Source organism: Stegostoma tigrinum, chromosome 17, assembly GCF_030684315.1.
Source record: "Stegostoma tigrinum isolate sSteTig4 chromosome 17, sSteTig4.hap1, whole genome shotgun sequence".
In the NCBI taxonomy this organism is placed as follows: domain Eukaryota; kingdom Metazoa; phylum Chordata; class Chondrichthyes; order Orectolobiformes; family Stegostomatidae; genus Stegostoma; species Stegostoma tigrinum.
The window spans coordinates 1,757,698-1,772,969 of NC_081370.1; positions in this window are offsets into that span (position 1 = coordinate 1,757,698).

Sequence of the window (15,272 nt, forward strand, 5' to 3'; positions counted from 1 at the left end):
TAACATTGAGTTTTTGTTTTGCACGTTTTGGTTCAATTTATATGGTGAGTATTTTCTGAGCTTCACTGGCAAGGCTGTGCTTATAACCCACGCTAAAGTCTCCTCAAAAGGTAGTGATTGACTTTCGTGACTCGGTGATATCTTTCAGATGGGACGTGAAAGAGTTCATTTGCTGTCCTAGGTTGGGCTTGGAAGATCTCACAACACTATTTGAATACAAGTAGAGCTGTCCAGTCTAAAGTTTACCCCTTAGCAAACACTAATGAACTAATAGAAATTGCTAGAGAAACTCAGCGTCTAAGGAGAGAAAGAAGAGTTGCCACTTTTGAGTCACCAGAGCAGAACCTTCTGAAGGAGGGCCACTGGATTCGAATTGCTGATTGTAGATTGTAGATTATTTTTCAATCTCCACAGTTATTGCCAAACCTGCCAGAGATTCTCTAGCAATTTCATTTCTTCTCTCAGATTGACGGCAAGTGCAGTTCTTTGTTTTACACTAATAAACAAATGATCATCTCATTTATTCAATAGTTTTGTCGGGGCCTACTGTGCTGAAATTAGATGCAAAATTCCCCTCATTAAATCAGTGACTAAAAGGAAAAACCACTTCATTGGTTGGAATGGATTTCACGAGGTCATGAATGGCACTAGATAAATACGAGCCTTTCTTTCTTTAATCTCTGGTAGGAGTTTGATATAACTGAGAAGTTTGTTGAGTTCACTTCAGAGGGCAATTAAGGATCAACCACATCGATGTGAAACTGAAGTCGCAATAGACTGCACAAACATGTTTCTTCCCCTTAATGACATTAGTGAACCAAACAGGCTGCTACACATATCCAACAAATTCATTGTAAACTTTGATAACACCAATTTTTTAATTGCCAGATTTTATTTTTAATTCTGGATTCAATTTGCAAAGTGCCACGGTGGGATTTGAAGCTCTGTTGCCGGGATTATTAATCCAGTGACGGAACCCGTAGGCCACCATATCTGCCCACTGTGCACGCTCGGCAGCAAATTTTCAAACCCTCTAATTCCATGAAAGAGTAAGAGTTGTTCCTCTTCCAGGGCTGAATTGACCCGATTTTTAAGGGGCATGTCCCATATCTCTGAGGGGTTGCTATTGGTGCCAGCTGTGGCATCTCACAGTATCAATCATATTGGCCTGAGTGTAGTTCAAGGTAAGGATTGTTCGCAATTACTAAGTACCACCAATCCTCCTTTGTCTATACTTTGTCTTAAGCTGTCTAATGATCAGTGGTAGAGGATCAAAGCTTTGGCAAAGATTTGTAGCTCAGGTTGCGGGTGATGTTGTTGACTTGCTCATCGAGCTGGCTTGTTCTCATTCAAATGTTTCGTCACCATGCCTCCAATGAAGTGATGTTATTCTACTTCACTTGGGATTTATGCTTTTTGGTCAGTTATGGTGAATAGTGTCATTTCCGATCTGCATGGATTTATATATGGGGTTCAATTCTATGTTTGTTGATTGCATTACAGTTGGAGAACCATGCCTCTAGGAATTCCCATGTGTGTTTATATTTGGTTTGGGCTATTATGGTGACCTTGTCCCAGTTAAACTGATGGTTTTCATTGTCTGAATGTACCGATATTAAGGAGAGTTTGTCGTGCCGTTTTGCTGCTAGTTGATGTTCATGTGTTCTGATGGCTAGTTTCCTTCCAGTCTGTCCTGTACAAACCCATACAGATCAAGACCAGAAATGAAAGGACTCACCATAATGGGCTGGACAGTATAAATTCTAACTGGAGTAGAATAACATCATCATCATCAGAAGTTCCAGTAATGATATCACCTAGCATGCTGACAAAACGTTTGAATGAGAACAAGCCAGCTCAGCGAGCAAATCAACAGCCTCAGTGTAGAGTATACACAACTAAGGGTCAAGACACTGTTCTTAATTAACAATATGGTTCATTGCATGTTTTCAATAAATAGAACAACATCACTAGTCAGACCTCATTACTGAGACTCACATGAGCTCTGCAGGATGCACTTAATCCCCGCAAAAGTTAGAACAACTCATAGCCTGCTCCTACAGACTGCCCATGCTGTCAGACAACTGACCCCTCCACTCAGCCATCACTGCTAGACTAGACCCCTGAATGCTTCCACAGCCGCCATGGCTGACAGACCTGCCATCCACCCTCTCCTGCTCCTGCGGGTCCCAATTCCTCCATTCGACCCCAATTTACTCTAAACGTAGCACCCGCCTATTTAGCCCCCTTGCCAACTTGACACCCTTTCCACTTGGTACCCTGCCCTTTCCTACTTGACATCATACCCACCTAGCAGCTTACCCCCTACATTGGGGGACCGTGGCAGGGGGAGGGCACCCATTCTACCTGACATACAACTGACACTGCACCCTACCCCTATCCATCTCGCATCATACCCACCTGGCATTTTATTTATCCGGATCCTACTTCCCTAGCAGCCTAACATCACACTTATCTTGTGTCCTTCAGTATTGACAACAGCCGTTAAAGTGGTCAGCACAAACCGTAAACACCAGAAAACGGCCGCTGCCTGTTGTGAAAAGGGGGCCATGATTTGCCCTCCTCTGATAGTTCTACGTGACAAGAAAAATTGTCAGGGTGGAAGCATGGCTCCACATTTCTGAGGGCACCCTGGGTGAGATTGCTATTCTTTGAAAAATCCAGAGCATTATTTTCACTGATGGGCGTATGGAAAACAAGGGAACAAAAACACAAAGCTTATCACTGGAGGAAAAAAAAGAACAGAAGAGGACATTTCTCAAACACGGGATTAATAGGTTGTGGAACATTAACATTTTGTAATTATTGAGGTAGAACCTACAGCATCGTTTCAAAATGAATGCAGTAAATATTTGAAAAGGAACAATATAAAAAGATTCAGGAAGGAATTTATTTACATGAGAGTGTGCCAGCACAGGGAACTGAATAGTGTCTACCTGTCATCCTGCAACACTTTGAATGCTTTCCTTCATTGATTCTGAGCTTGAGAGATGTTTTGAGATATTGCATGTACTCTGAGTGAATTAACCCAAGACACTCAATGTTCTTAGCGAAATCTCTCAGCGTTGGTTCAGATTGGGCTGCTCCTCCTTGTCTAAATGTGTAATGTTCAAGTTCGGATCAGCTCGGAGTAAGGTTCCCACTTGAGAATTTTCACCTGTACAAATAATGTTTAGTCTAAAACTAAACCTAAGGAAACTAATTGTATCAGAGATAATGGGAACTGCAGATGCTGGAGAATCCGAGATAACAAAGTGTGAAGCTGGATGAACACAGCAGGCCAAGCAGCATCTTAGGAGCACAAAAGCTGACGTTTCGGGCCTCAACCCTTCATCAGAAAAGGGGAATGGGGAGAGGGTCCTGAAATAAATAGGGAGAGAGGGGGAGGCGGATGGAAGGTGGATAGAGGAGAAGATAGGTGGAGAGGAGACGGACAAGTTAAAGTGGTGGGGATGGAGCCTGTAGAGGAGAGTATAGGTGGGGAGGTAGGGAGGAGATAGGTCCGTCCGGGGAGGATAGACAGGGCAAGGGGGCGGGATGAGGTTAGTAGGTAGGAAACGGAGGTGCACGTATAGGTGCGAGGAAGGACAGGTTAGGGAGGCAGGGATGAGCTGGGCTGGTTTTGGGATGCAGAAGGGGGAGAGAAGATGTTGAAGCTTGTGAAATCCACATTGATATCATTGGACTGCAGGGTTCCCAAGTGGAATATGAGTTGCTGTTCCTGCAACCTTCGGGTGGCATCATTGTGGCACTGCAGGAGGCCCAGGATGGACACGTCATCTAAGGAACGCGAGGGAGAGTTGAAATGGTTTGTGACTGGGAGGTGCAGTTGTTTATTGCAAACCGAGTGTAGGTGTTCTGCAAAGTGGTCCCCAAGCCTCCGCTTGGTTTCCCCAATGTAGGGGAAGCCACAACCGGTACAGCGGATGCAGTGTACCACATTGGCAGATGTGCAGGTGAACATCTGCTTGAAGTGGAAAGTCATCTTGGGGCCTGGGATGTGGGTGAGGGAAGAGAGGTGGGGGCAAGTGTAGCACTTCCTGTAGTTGTAGGGGAAAGTGCCGGGTGTGGTGGGGTTGGAGGGGAGTTTGGAGCGTGCAAGGGAGTCCCGGAGGGAGTGGTCTTTCTGGAAGGCAGACAAGAGTGGGGATGGAAAAATGTCTTGGGTGGTGGGGTTGGATTGTAGATGGCGGAAGCGTCGGAGGATGATGTGTTGTATCCGGAGGTTGGTGGGGTGATATGTGAGGACTAGGGGATTCTCTTTGGGTGGTTATTGCAGGGATGGGGTGTGAGGGATGAGTTGCGGGAGACATGGTCGAGGGCATTCTCGACCACTGCGGGGGGCGGGGAGGGGTAAGTTGTGGTCCTTGAAGAACGAGGACATCTGTGATGTACGGGAGTGGAATGTCTCATCCTGGGAGCAGATGCGGCGGAGGAGAAGGAATTTTGAATAGGGATGGAATTTTTGCAGGAAGGTGGGTGGGAGGAGGTGTATTCTAGGTAGCTGTGGGAGTCGGTGGGCTTGAAATGGATATCGGTTTCTAGGTGGTTGCCTGAGATGGAGACAGAGAGGTCCAGGAAGGGGAGGGATGTGTTAGAGATGGTCCAGGTGAACTTGAGGTTGGGGTGGAAGGTGTTGGTGAAGTGGATGAACTGTTCGAGCTCCTCTTGGGAGGTGTAGGCCTGAAACATCAGCTTTTGTGCTCCTAAGATGCTGCTCAGCCTGCTGTGTTCATTCAGCTCCACACTTTGTTACCTAAGGAAACTAAGTTCTGTTTAAATTGCTCCTCCATTGTTGTTTTCTGCTTTTCTCTGTCTCCCTTTCATTCTGTCCGCAATTTCCCATCTCTGTCCACATCTTTGCTCTCCACCTCTGGTTTCCCCTCACACCCGCTCTCAACTTCCCTCTTCCTGCTCTGAGCTTCCCTTCTCCCTCACACTGCTTTCCCCTCCTTCGATGCTCACATGTGGTCTTCAGATTATTTGAATACCTCACCCAAAAGCTACCAGCCAAAAGTCCACACTAACCCGTACACCAGCGGATTCTTATTCATTTTGAAGACCCACACTTATGCCGGATGTGTTACTGGAGGAAATATTTAGATCTGATGTGCACTGTTCGTCAGTGTAAATTCTTTTGGAACTGCTTGATGGCCAAAGACAGGGAGACCAGAATGAAAATGGAGAGAGGAGTTCAAGTGATGAGTACCACAGGTGGACTGAACAGAGATATTCAATGATCTAATCTTGTTATGATCCCAACCGCCCACCTGGAGTACAGGTGCGTTGCGATCTCACCGAGATCCCTGAATTTTAGGTCCCCTGCAATGACGTGGTAAATGAGCCAGTGAACCCCTCATGCACTTTAAAGGAAAGAGCTGGAAGAAATGTCTTCTGCCTTGTGAATATTCCTCGTTCTCAATTTCTCCTCATTTTCAAGCATTTCCTGTTTAACTAGACAACTTTCATGTCTTTGCATCCCTATTATTTTCATATTCATTTTTGTTATTTCTCTGCATTGCTGATGAGATTTTTTTTAAAAATCCTGTGGTGATTTTATTTTAAGTAGTTTAAAGTGAGTTTAACACGCCAACCATGTTTGGAGTATTTGCTTGCATTTCAATCCTTTCGCTTTTTCTATAATATACTAACCAGACAAAATTTTCTGTTTATTTGATGCATCTGGAGTGTAATGAAGAATTCATTGCCTGTGATACTGAGAGAATGGTCTGTTGTGTTTTTGCAGCAATTTCTGTTTTTCTCAGTTATGAAGTGAGACTGATTGATCTGCAGGGTGAAGAAAAAAAGGCAAGGGGTAATTGAATGATGCATTCAAAGAACCATTAAAGGTATAATGTGTCAAATGGCATACAACTTCTTGATTATGGTTCAGGCAGAGTTAATGTTAGAAATTGCATTAGGCTCCACGCAATCTGATGATTCTACATCGTCTTCGAATGGAGATGAAGTAGCCTTGCACAAGGTCCTGACAGATGCAGGTGTGCCATTTTCTTACTTAATTGGTAAATTGTAGCTAACTAGTTAACACAACTTGTGTCCACCGTTATCATGCAACAAAGTACAGGTTGTTGTGTGAGACAAGTTCCTCTCCTCATTAAGGCTCAGTAGTGATTCGTCATCTATCACTGGGAATGAGACAGGCCCAGACTTTGCAGAATCAGCAGGGGGCAGCACTCTACTCCAACTGCAGGCTGCTAAGGGCTGGCATTGTATCTTATGACATGATTCAATGGCCTTCATTTTCAAATGTGTCAGGGATCCAATGCCCTTATAATTTCCAGGTCCCAACCCTACACTAAATCAGGATCTCTTATGTGATACGTATTCAAATATTAATACTGTAATTGAACCATAAGCAAGCTTGGTGTCCAATTGGGGGTGTTGAGCTCTGCGAGTGGATGGGAGATGCCTAGTGGAGCAGGAACGTCAAAGGCAGATAACAGCCATGAGAGGGACTACTACTGCCTTGCACGAGAGGAGGCAGGAATTCAGAGGCCTACAATCCTCATCGCTCAGTCGGTCTTGACCCAGCGACACTGAAACAATGGTAATATATGTCCAAGTCGGAATGGTGAGGCCCTCAGGATGGGGGTGGGGGAGATCTTTAAGGAGGTAGTGTTCCAAAGTATCTGCTGCCCTTGCCCTCGTTGGTGGTAGAAGTCATGGTAGAAGGTGCTGTCTAAAGATCTTGGTGAGTTTTTTTTCAGTGCATCTTGCAATGGCAAGAGGGAGGCGATGGCCTAGTGGTATTATCGCTGGACTATTAATCCAGAGACCAAGATAACATTCTAGCGACACAGGTTTGAATCCCACCATGGTGGATGGTGGAATTTGAATTCGGTAAATGTCTGGAATTAAGAGCTTAATGCTAGCCATGAATCCATTGCCAATTGTTGGACAAACCCACCTGGTTCACTAATGCCCTTTCGGGGAAGGAAACTGCCATCCTTATCTGGTTTGGCCTGCAGGTGACCCCAGGCTGGTTGACTCTGAACTGCCCTCTGGGCAATTAGGGATGGGCAATAAATGCTGTCCTAGCCAGCGATGCCCTCATGCTGTGAATGAGGTAATAAAATGGCACATGCTGCCACTGAGCATCAGTGGTGGAGGAAGTGAATGTTAAGGGTGTTAGGTGGGGTGCCAATCAAACAGACTAATATAATTTGGAGCTGCACCCATCCAGGCAAGTGGGGAGTATTCCGTCACACTCCTGACTTGCCTTGTGGCAAACAGGCAATGTGTAAAAAGTGCTGGAGAAGCTCAGCAGGTCATGCGCCAACTGTGGAGAGAAAAACAATGTTTCGAGTTCAATGACTTTTTTTTTGGAACAGGAATGAAGCAGTTCAGTATAAGGTTAAATGTGACACGATAGGTTTGGTCAAATTGACTATAGTGTGTTGCAGCATGGTGCCAAAGGGGCAGGTTTAATTGCAGCACTAGCCATAGTAACTTATGGTAAGGTCTTTCTTACTTGCCTTATGTTTGCTGTGGAGAGATGTCCTCAACTGTTTAGCACTTATCTCTCTAGCATATCTTCACAGTGAATTATCCAATGCCAACCTGTGGCAAGGAATATAAAGAAGTGCACAAGTCAGCCATTGTGTTTCAGTTAGTTTTCATTAATTAGCAAGAACATTTAATCTATAGGAATTACCCTGGATTCTCATACAAGTCAGCAGCTCTTTTGCTCAGTCCTTAGTACTACACAAAATTGTACATTTGTGATTTTGATAAGTTGTTTCCGACCTAAAACTGAACCAAAAGATTCAAAGGAGACAGGTCATTGTCATAAGATTCTGCACCGTCTATTCACCCCAACTATCTGAGTAAATTCAGACATGATATAGTCAGGGTTGTTAAGGGTACGTTCTTGCTGTTTTGAAGTCTGGATTCACAATGTTGCTCATGTGAGGAGCTGCAAGTTATAGCACTGGTCAGCAATCCACAGGAGAGAGTGAGTGAAGGATGGCGTTGCAATAGTGAGAGTGGTAGATCATGAGCCTTGGTGGGAGATGGGATGCAGTCACAGAGAGAGAGTGAGTATAAGGTATCAAAGTGAAGATGGTGGCACTTACTCTGACAGAGAGGAGAAGACCTTTGACCTTTTCTCAACAGTGTTGAGCATTCGCCTTGTCTGCCATATCTGTGTCAGAAACTGTGAACGGGAGCTCCGAGATCACAGTGCTTGTGCAGGAGCTACAAGAAAACGAAGTCTCGCAACGACGAACCGTCCTAAAAGCACAACGCAACTGGAACTTAACCGAGAAAATGTAAGCTTCAGCACAATGTTTTAAGAGCTTTACAGAACACTTCTTAATTGATTAGTATATACTCACAGGTACAAAATTCAATGAAGTTTTAAAAAGCTAAGCAAGCCAATTAATTGCCATCAAAATAAATTTGATCAATTAAGGACGGTAGCTGCACAAGTCACTAATAAATTTCATGTGGTATTGGGTCCATATTCCTGGCTTAGGGCCTAGGCATTTGAAGGTGCACAGCAGGAAGAGTGATTAAAATTGGACATAGTTGAGAGATATTCATATATTGTGCATACTGCACAAAGTTCAACCACTTTGCTTATGATGCCTGAGGTTTGTTATTTCTAGAATCTGCACTGGTGGAAGGTGTTTGGCATGAAGTGATGCAGTGTTTTGAGGCAGTGGGTCAGCATCTGTACTTCCCAATATGGCAGGAGTTCTAGTCCGTTCCGTATCTATTGCTGTGCCCAATTTAACTAAAACAATTCCTCATCCTTCAAAAAAGCACTGCCATTCCCAGGAGCTAGCCGTCGATTTCCTCCTCTTCAGCAAACAGGCTCACCTGCTGCGACCTTTTCAATGCCACGGCCTCATCCTGTTTCATCCATCGTCACAACAATGAGTCGTAGAGTCATAGCATTGCACAGCACAGAAACAGACCCTTCGGTCCGACTTGTCCAGAAATCCTAAACTGATCTGATCCCATTTGCCAACATTTGGCCCACACCTCTCTGAACCCTTCCTATTTATATGCCCATACAGATGGCTGTTAAATATCGTAATTGAGCCCCCCTCCACCATTTCCTTGTTCCATACAAGTACTAACTTCTGTGTAAAAACGTTGCCCCTCAGATCTCTTTCGAATCTTTCCCTGAGAGTGATAGAGCTGTACAGCATGGAAACGGGCTCTTCAGTCCAACTCGTCCTTGCCGATCAGATATCCTAAATTAATCTCATCCTATTGCCAGCATTTGGCCCATATCCCTCTAAACCCTTCCTATTAATATACCCATCCAGATGCCTCTTACATTTTGTGATTGTGCCAACCTCCACCACTTCCTCTGGCAGCTCATTCCATACACACACCACCCTCTGCATGAAAATGTTAGCCCCTAGATCCCTTTTAAATCTTACCCTTCTCACCTTAAACCAATGTCCTCTAGGTTAACCTACCCTGGGGGAAATACCTTGGCTATTCATCCTATCCATGTCCCCCATGATTTTATAAACCACTCCGAGATCACCCCTCAGCCCCCAACACCAGGGAAGAAAAACCCAGCCTACTCAGACAATTGCTATAGCTCAAACCCTCCAATCCGAGCAAAGTTCTTGTAAATCTTTTCTGAACCCTTTCAAGGTTAACAACATCTTTCCTGATTTGGGGAGGCTAGAGTTGGATGCAGTATTCCAAAAGTGGCCTCTACCAATGCCCTGTACAGCTGCAAAATGACATCTCAACTCCTATACTCAGTGCACTGGCTACTGAAGGCAGGCATCAATGGACGGCATTCAAACTCCATTGTATTTTAATTTCCTGTAATTCTGAGTGCAGTTCTCCAGCTAGCACGGACATACTCAATGTCACTCCTGTCTCGTGTCGTATTTGTGCAGGTCACTGTAACTGTGCACACAACATCCCTGTGATGGCATGGTGAAGTGGCCAGACAGCCATCTCACTGTAGAGGGCCCCCATCATGAATGTCAATGTGGATGTTAGTGCCTGGTGTTGCCTGATGCATGCAGGTTACCTCCTGGCCTGTAATTTAATCAATGCCTTAGTTCACATAAAGCTTTAGATTCTGACTTACATTTCATTATTGGGATGTGAGTGTTATAGACTAAGGCCAATATGTCCATCCTTGAGAAGGTGTTAGTGAGCTGCCTTCTTGAACCACTAGTGTGCGCTTGAACCACACAGTATATGCTTTTAGGGAATGGGTTCCAGGATTTTGACTGCAGAGGTACTGAAGGAATGGGAATAGATTTACAAATCAGGATGGTGGGAGGCTCGGGGCGGGGGGGAGCTTGTAGGTGGTTGTGTTTCCATGCGTCTGCTGCTTTTGTCCTCTCTGGTGGTAGAGGTCATGGGATTGGAAGATGCTGTCTAAAGAACCTTGCTGATTTATACAGTCACAGAGTCATACACACTGAAAAAGACCCTTCAGAGCAAGTTGCCCGTGCCAACCAGGTATCCTAAACTGAATTAATTCCATTTGTCTGCAGTCAACCGATATCCCTTTAGATCTTTCCTATTCACGTACCTGTCCAAATATCTTCGTAATATTGCGATTGTACCCACCTCTACCACTTCTTCTAGCAACTCATTCCATACATACACTACCCTGTGTGTGAAAAAGTTGCTCCTTGGGTTCCTTTTAAATCTCTTCCCTCTTAGCTCAAACCAATGCCCTCGAGTTTTGGACATCCTTATTGTTGGAAAAAGACCTTAGCTATTCGCCCTGTCTATGCCCCTTGTGATTTTATAAACCTCTATAAGATCACCCCTCAGTTTCCTATCTCCAGGAGAAAATGCCCCAGTCTATCCAACCTCTCCCTATAACTCAAACCATCCAGTCCTGGTAACATCCTTGTAATTTTTTTTCTCTGTATCCTTTCTGCACCCTTCCAATAGCAGGGCAACCAGTGTTGCACACAGTATTCTAAAAATGACCTCACCAGTGTACAGCCACAGCATGTATCTTGTAAAAGGTATACACTGCTGTTGCAGAGGGTCAGTGGTGGAGGAAGTGAGTGTTAAGAGTGTATGGGGGAAGCACGGTGGCTCAGTGGTTAGCATAGCTGCCTCACAGTACCAGCAACCCAGGTTCATTTCCACCCTCAGGCAACTGTCTGTGTGGACTTTGCACGTTCTCCCTGTGTCTGCGTGGGTTTCCTCCGGGTGCTCCGGTTTCCTCCAATGGTCCAAAGATATGCAGGTCAGGTGGATTGGCCCTAGTGTTCAGGGTTGTGCAGATTAGGTGGGTTATAAGGGACATTTCTGGGTGGGAAGCTCTGAGGTTTGATGTGGACTTGTTGGGCCAAAGGGTCTGTTTCCACACTGTAGGGATTCTATGATCTATGATACAGGGTTAGATGGGGTGTCAGTCAAACAAGATCATTTGGGGCTGCACTCATCCAGGCAAATGGGGAGTATTCCATCATGGTCACACCTTGTGGCAAACAGGCATTAAAAAGTGAGGAAGTGAGTTATTCATTGCAAAGATCCCAGCCTCTGACCCTTTCTGCGAGCCATAACATTTACCCTTCCCCACTTGAGTTCAGCTCTTCTGTCCATGTTTTCACCAATGCTGTAACGAGGTCAGGAGCAGACTAGGCCTGCCAGAAATCAACTTCCCCAACTGCATCCCTAAACCAGCCCAGTTCGTCCCCTCCCCCCACTGCACCACACAACCAGCCCAGCTCTTCCCCTCCACCCACTGCATCCCAAAACCAGTCCAACCTGTCTCCGCCTCCCTAACCTGTTCTTCCTCTCACCCATCCCTTCCTCCCACCCCAAGCCGCACCTCCATCTCCTACCTACTAACCTCATCCCACCTCCTTGACCTGTCCGTCTTCCCTGGGCTGACCTATCCCCTCCCTACCTCCCCACCTATACTCTCTCCACCTATCTTCTTTTCTCTCCATCTTCGGTCCGCCTCCCCCTCTCTCCCTATTTATTCCAGAACCCTCATCCCATGCCCCTCTCTGATGAAGGGTCTAGGCCCAAAACATCAGCTTTTGTGCTCCTGAGATGTTGCTTGGCCTGCTGTGTTCATCCAGCCTCACATTTTGTTGTCATGGATTCTCCAGCATCTGCAGTTCCCATTATCTCTGATCATCAGAGAGCAGGTTTTATTGAGCTAGTGCCTCCCGATAGCACTTTCTATCACTTTGCTGATGACAGAGCATAGATTGATAAGGCTGTAATTAGTCTGGTTGGATTTGTCCTGCTTCTTATGAACAACACATGGCTGGACAAATCTTCACAGTGCTGTGTAGTTATAATGGTGATGGAACAGCTTGGTGAGGGGTGTGATTGACTCTAGGGGACAAGTGGTCAGCATTGTTCGAAACTTTAAATTTCACTCACCTTTCCAGGCAACATAATGTCATCAAATGTCTCTTCCTGCACTGAATCTGGAAACTTACAACCAGTCATGGGCTGCTCACTGTGCCTGCCATTTCCAACCATGCCTTCCTGATCAGTCTAACTGGTCTGCTCCTTCTGTTTGCTGCAAGCAGCGCATCTCTCTTACATCCTGCGGACTGCAGATACATCTCCAGGGAGGATTATGAGAAGCATGAAGTGACCCTGTGGCCCTCTTCCAATTAAGCCATTCCCTTCCTGCCTGCCTTGATAGGTGCTCTCCATTGTAGCTTGTGCCCATAACCCATGTGTAAGTGCCTTTTGAAATGGTGCCTCACAGTAGGCTGTGAGGCAGTGACCCACCTACCCCTCTCCACTCCCGTTTGTCCAGTTCTCCAGTCTTTCAGGCTCAATAGGGCCTTTTTAGTAAAGTCACTGAGTAACCCCCTCTGTCACGTGTGCTATTTATTTGAACATCGCCATCCCCAACCCCTATAACCTGAACCCAGTGTTTAATGATAATGGGAACTGCAGATACTGGAGAATCCAAGATAATAAAATGTGAGGCTAGATGAACACAGCAGGCCCAGCAGCATCTCAGGAGCACAAAAGCTGATGTTTTGGGCCTGGTCTAGGCCCGAAACGTCAGCTTTTGTGCTCCTGAGATGCCAGTGTTTAATGATCTGCCCTATGGCTAAATGACTCGCAGTAAAAGAAAAGCTGAATTAATGTTACCTTATTGCCATGTTACTGAGAGTTGAACTACGGAGTCATGAACCCATTACAGCTTTTCACTTGCGGACTGATGAGTTCTGGCATTTGTCTATTGAGGTTACATATGAAAGGAAGCCTGCCTTGGAGCATCTTCACCCCAAGCTGAGAACATTTCTTTGAAATGAGAGAACTGTAGTTCATCAGAGCATGCTGTTGTAATGTGAGTGGCATAAACTTACAATAAGTACAAGCTTAGCTAAACCATGCCAGAGGGAGCAGACACTGCTATTGTTAATGTTATTGACTGAACTACTGAATGTCAAATCAGTGAGGAATAACACTTTAAATGACCCGATGATCAAATGTTCCTCTGCATGGTGAGGGACGGAAAACAATGACACATCCAACAAGATAACATGTTAATTGTGTTATTTCAACAATGAGAAGAAATACACCCATACGTCGAGCCCATTATAGTCAGTCATTAGAATCACAGAGGTCCATTGCACAGAAAAAATATCCTTTGGCCCATTGAGCCTGTGCAAGTCGATAACCGTGAGTTAACTATTCTAATCCCACGATCCAGACAGAACAATCCATTGTACGTGATCCAGACAGAAACTTAGAAGTGATCCTCCTCTAAAAGGAGGTCTCCTGGAAGATGGTGCACCGTTCCTCCTTTCAACCAGAAGGGAATGTGAACTGAAGGAAACTACTGAGGAGAGGGCATGCAGGGCATCAGTGAGGTTGAGGCAGAAATGCACTTCTCCGGATTACCACCAGGATAAATGTCTAATAAACATCGAAGGGAAAGGAAGCCAGGGCAATGAATGGATGTGAAGCTATGGTAGTGAAGAAGAGGCCACTGTATCTGTAACCCAGCTATCTGGACCAACAGATTATGTATAATGTCAGCAAAAATGACCATGTAGCTGTTGGATTATTCAAAACGCTCCAAATGTTGCCATCAGGGAAGCAAAACCTGTCACCCTTAACCATTTGGACTCTCTGTGACCCCTATACAAGAGAAGTTGCAGGTTTAGAAGGTACTGCTGAGGGAGACTTAATAAGTTGCTGCAATATATCTTGTAACAGCTATGTACTGCTGTCACTGTGTGTTGGCAGTGGAGGGGGGTGAATGGTTAAGGTGATAGATTGTGAACCATTCAAGCAGACTGATTTGGCCCGATGGAAACAAGCTTCCTGGGTGTTGTTTGAGCTGCAAATCTGTCCATTCATACACTTCATTGATGGTGGATTGGCTTTGTGGAGTCGAGCTATCTGACTTGCTGTTTTAACCAGAGTAGTTATTTGGCTGGTCATGTTTCTACAAAAAATTCAAACCCCCAGTATTTTGACAGTGGTGGGTTCAGTATTGGCGATGCCCTTAGATATCAAGGTGCAATAGATCAACACTCTTGTGTTGGAGATAGCCATTGCCTGGCACTTGTGTGGTGCAAATGTTACTTGCCACTTGTCAGCCTAAACCTGGATATTATGCAGATGGACGTGGACTTCTTCAGTATCTGAGGAGTCATGAATGGTGCTTAATGTAATGCTATCGTCAGTGAACGTACCCATTTCTCATGATAGAGAGAAGATCATTGATGTCACAGATGAAGTTGGTTTGGTTTAAGATATTATCCTGAGGAACTCCCGCAATAATGTCTGATCTCCAACAAGCACAGACATCTTCCTTTCTGGCAGGCATGAACTCCAACTAGTGGGGAGTTTTCCCCCATTTCTCATTAACTCCTGTTTGATTGGGCCTTATTGATGCCATACTCTTGAGGTCACAGTCGCTCTCACTTTGCCTCTAGAGTTCAATTCTTTTCTTAAAATTTGAACCAAGACTGTACTGAAGTCAGGAACAGAGTTTTGTTTGATAGCACTGCTAATGACATCTTACTTCACTTTACTGATCATTGTGTGTCGACTATTGGGGTTGCAATTTGTTGGCCTGGAGCCGTCCTGCTTTTTGTGGAAGGTGTTATGGGCTAGACCAGATCCCCCTTAAAAATATTTTAGAAAGGTAGCCTAGGCCCTAGCTTTTTCTTATTTTAAAGGCAAATACAAAGTATCTGTTCCAGATACAACATGGTTGGTCAAACTAGGCATAACACAATTTATTTAAACACTGTAGCTAAAATACAACCATAGAAAGAGGA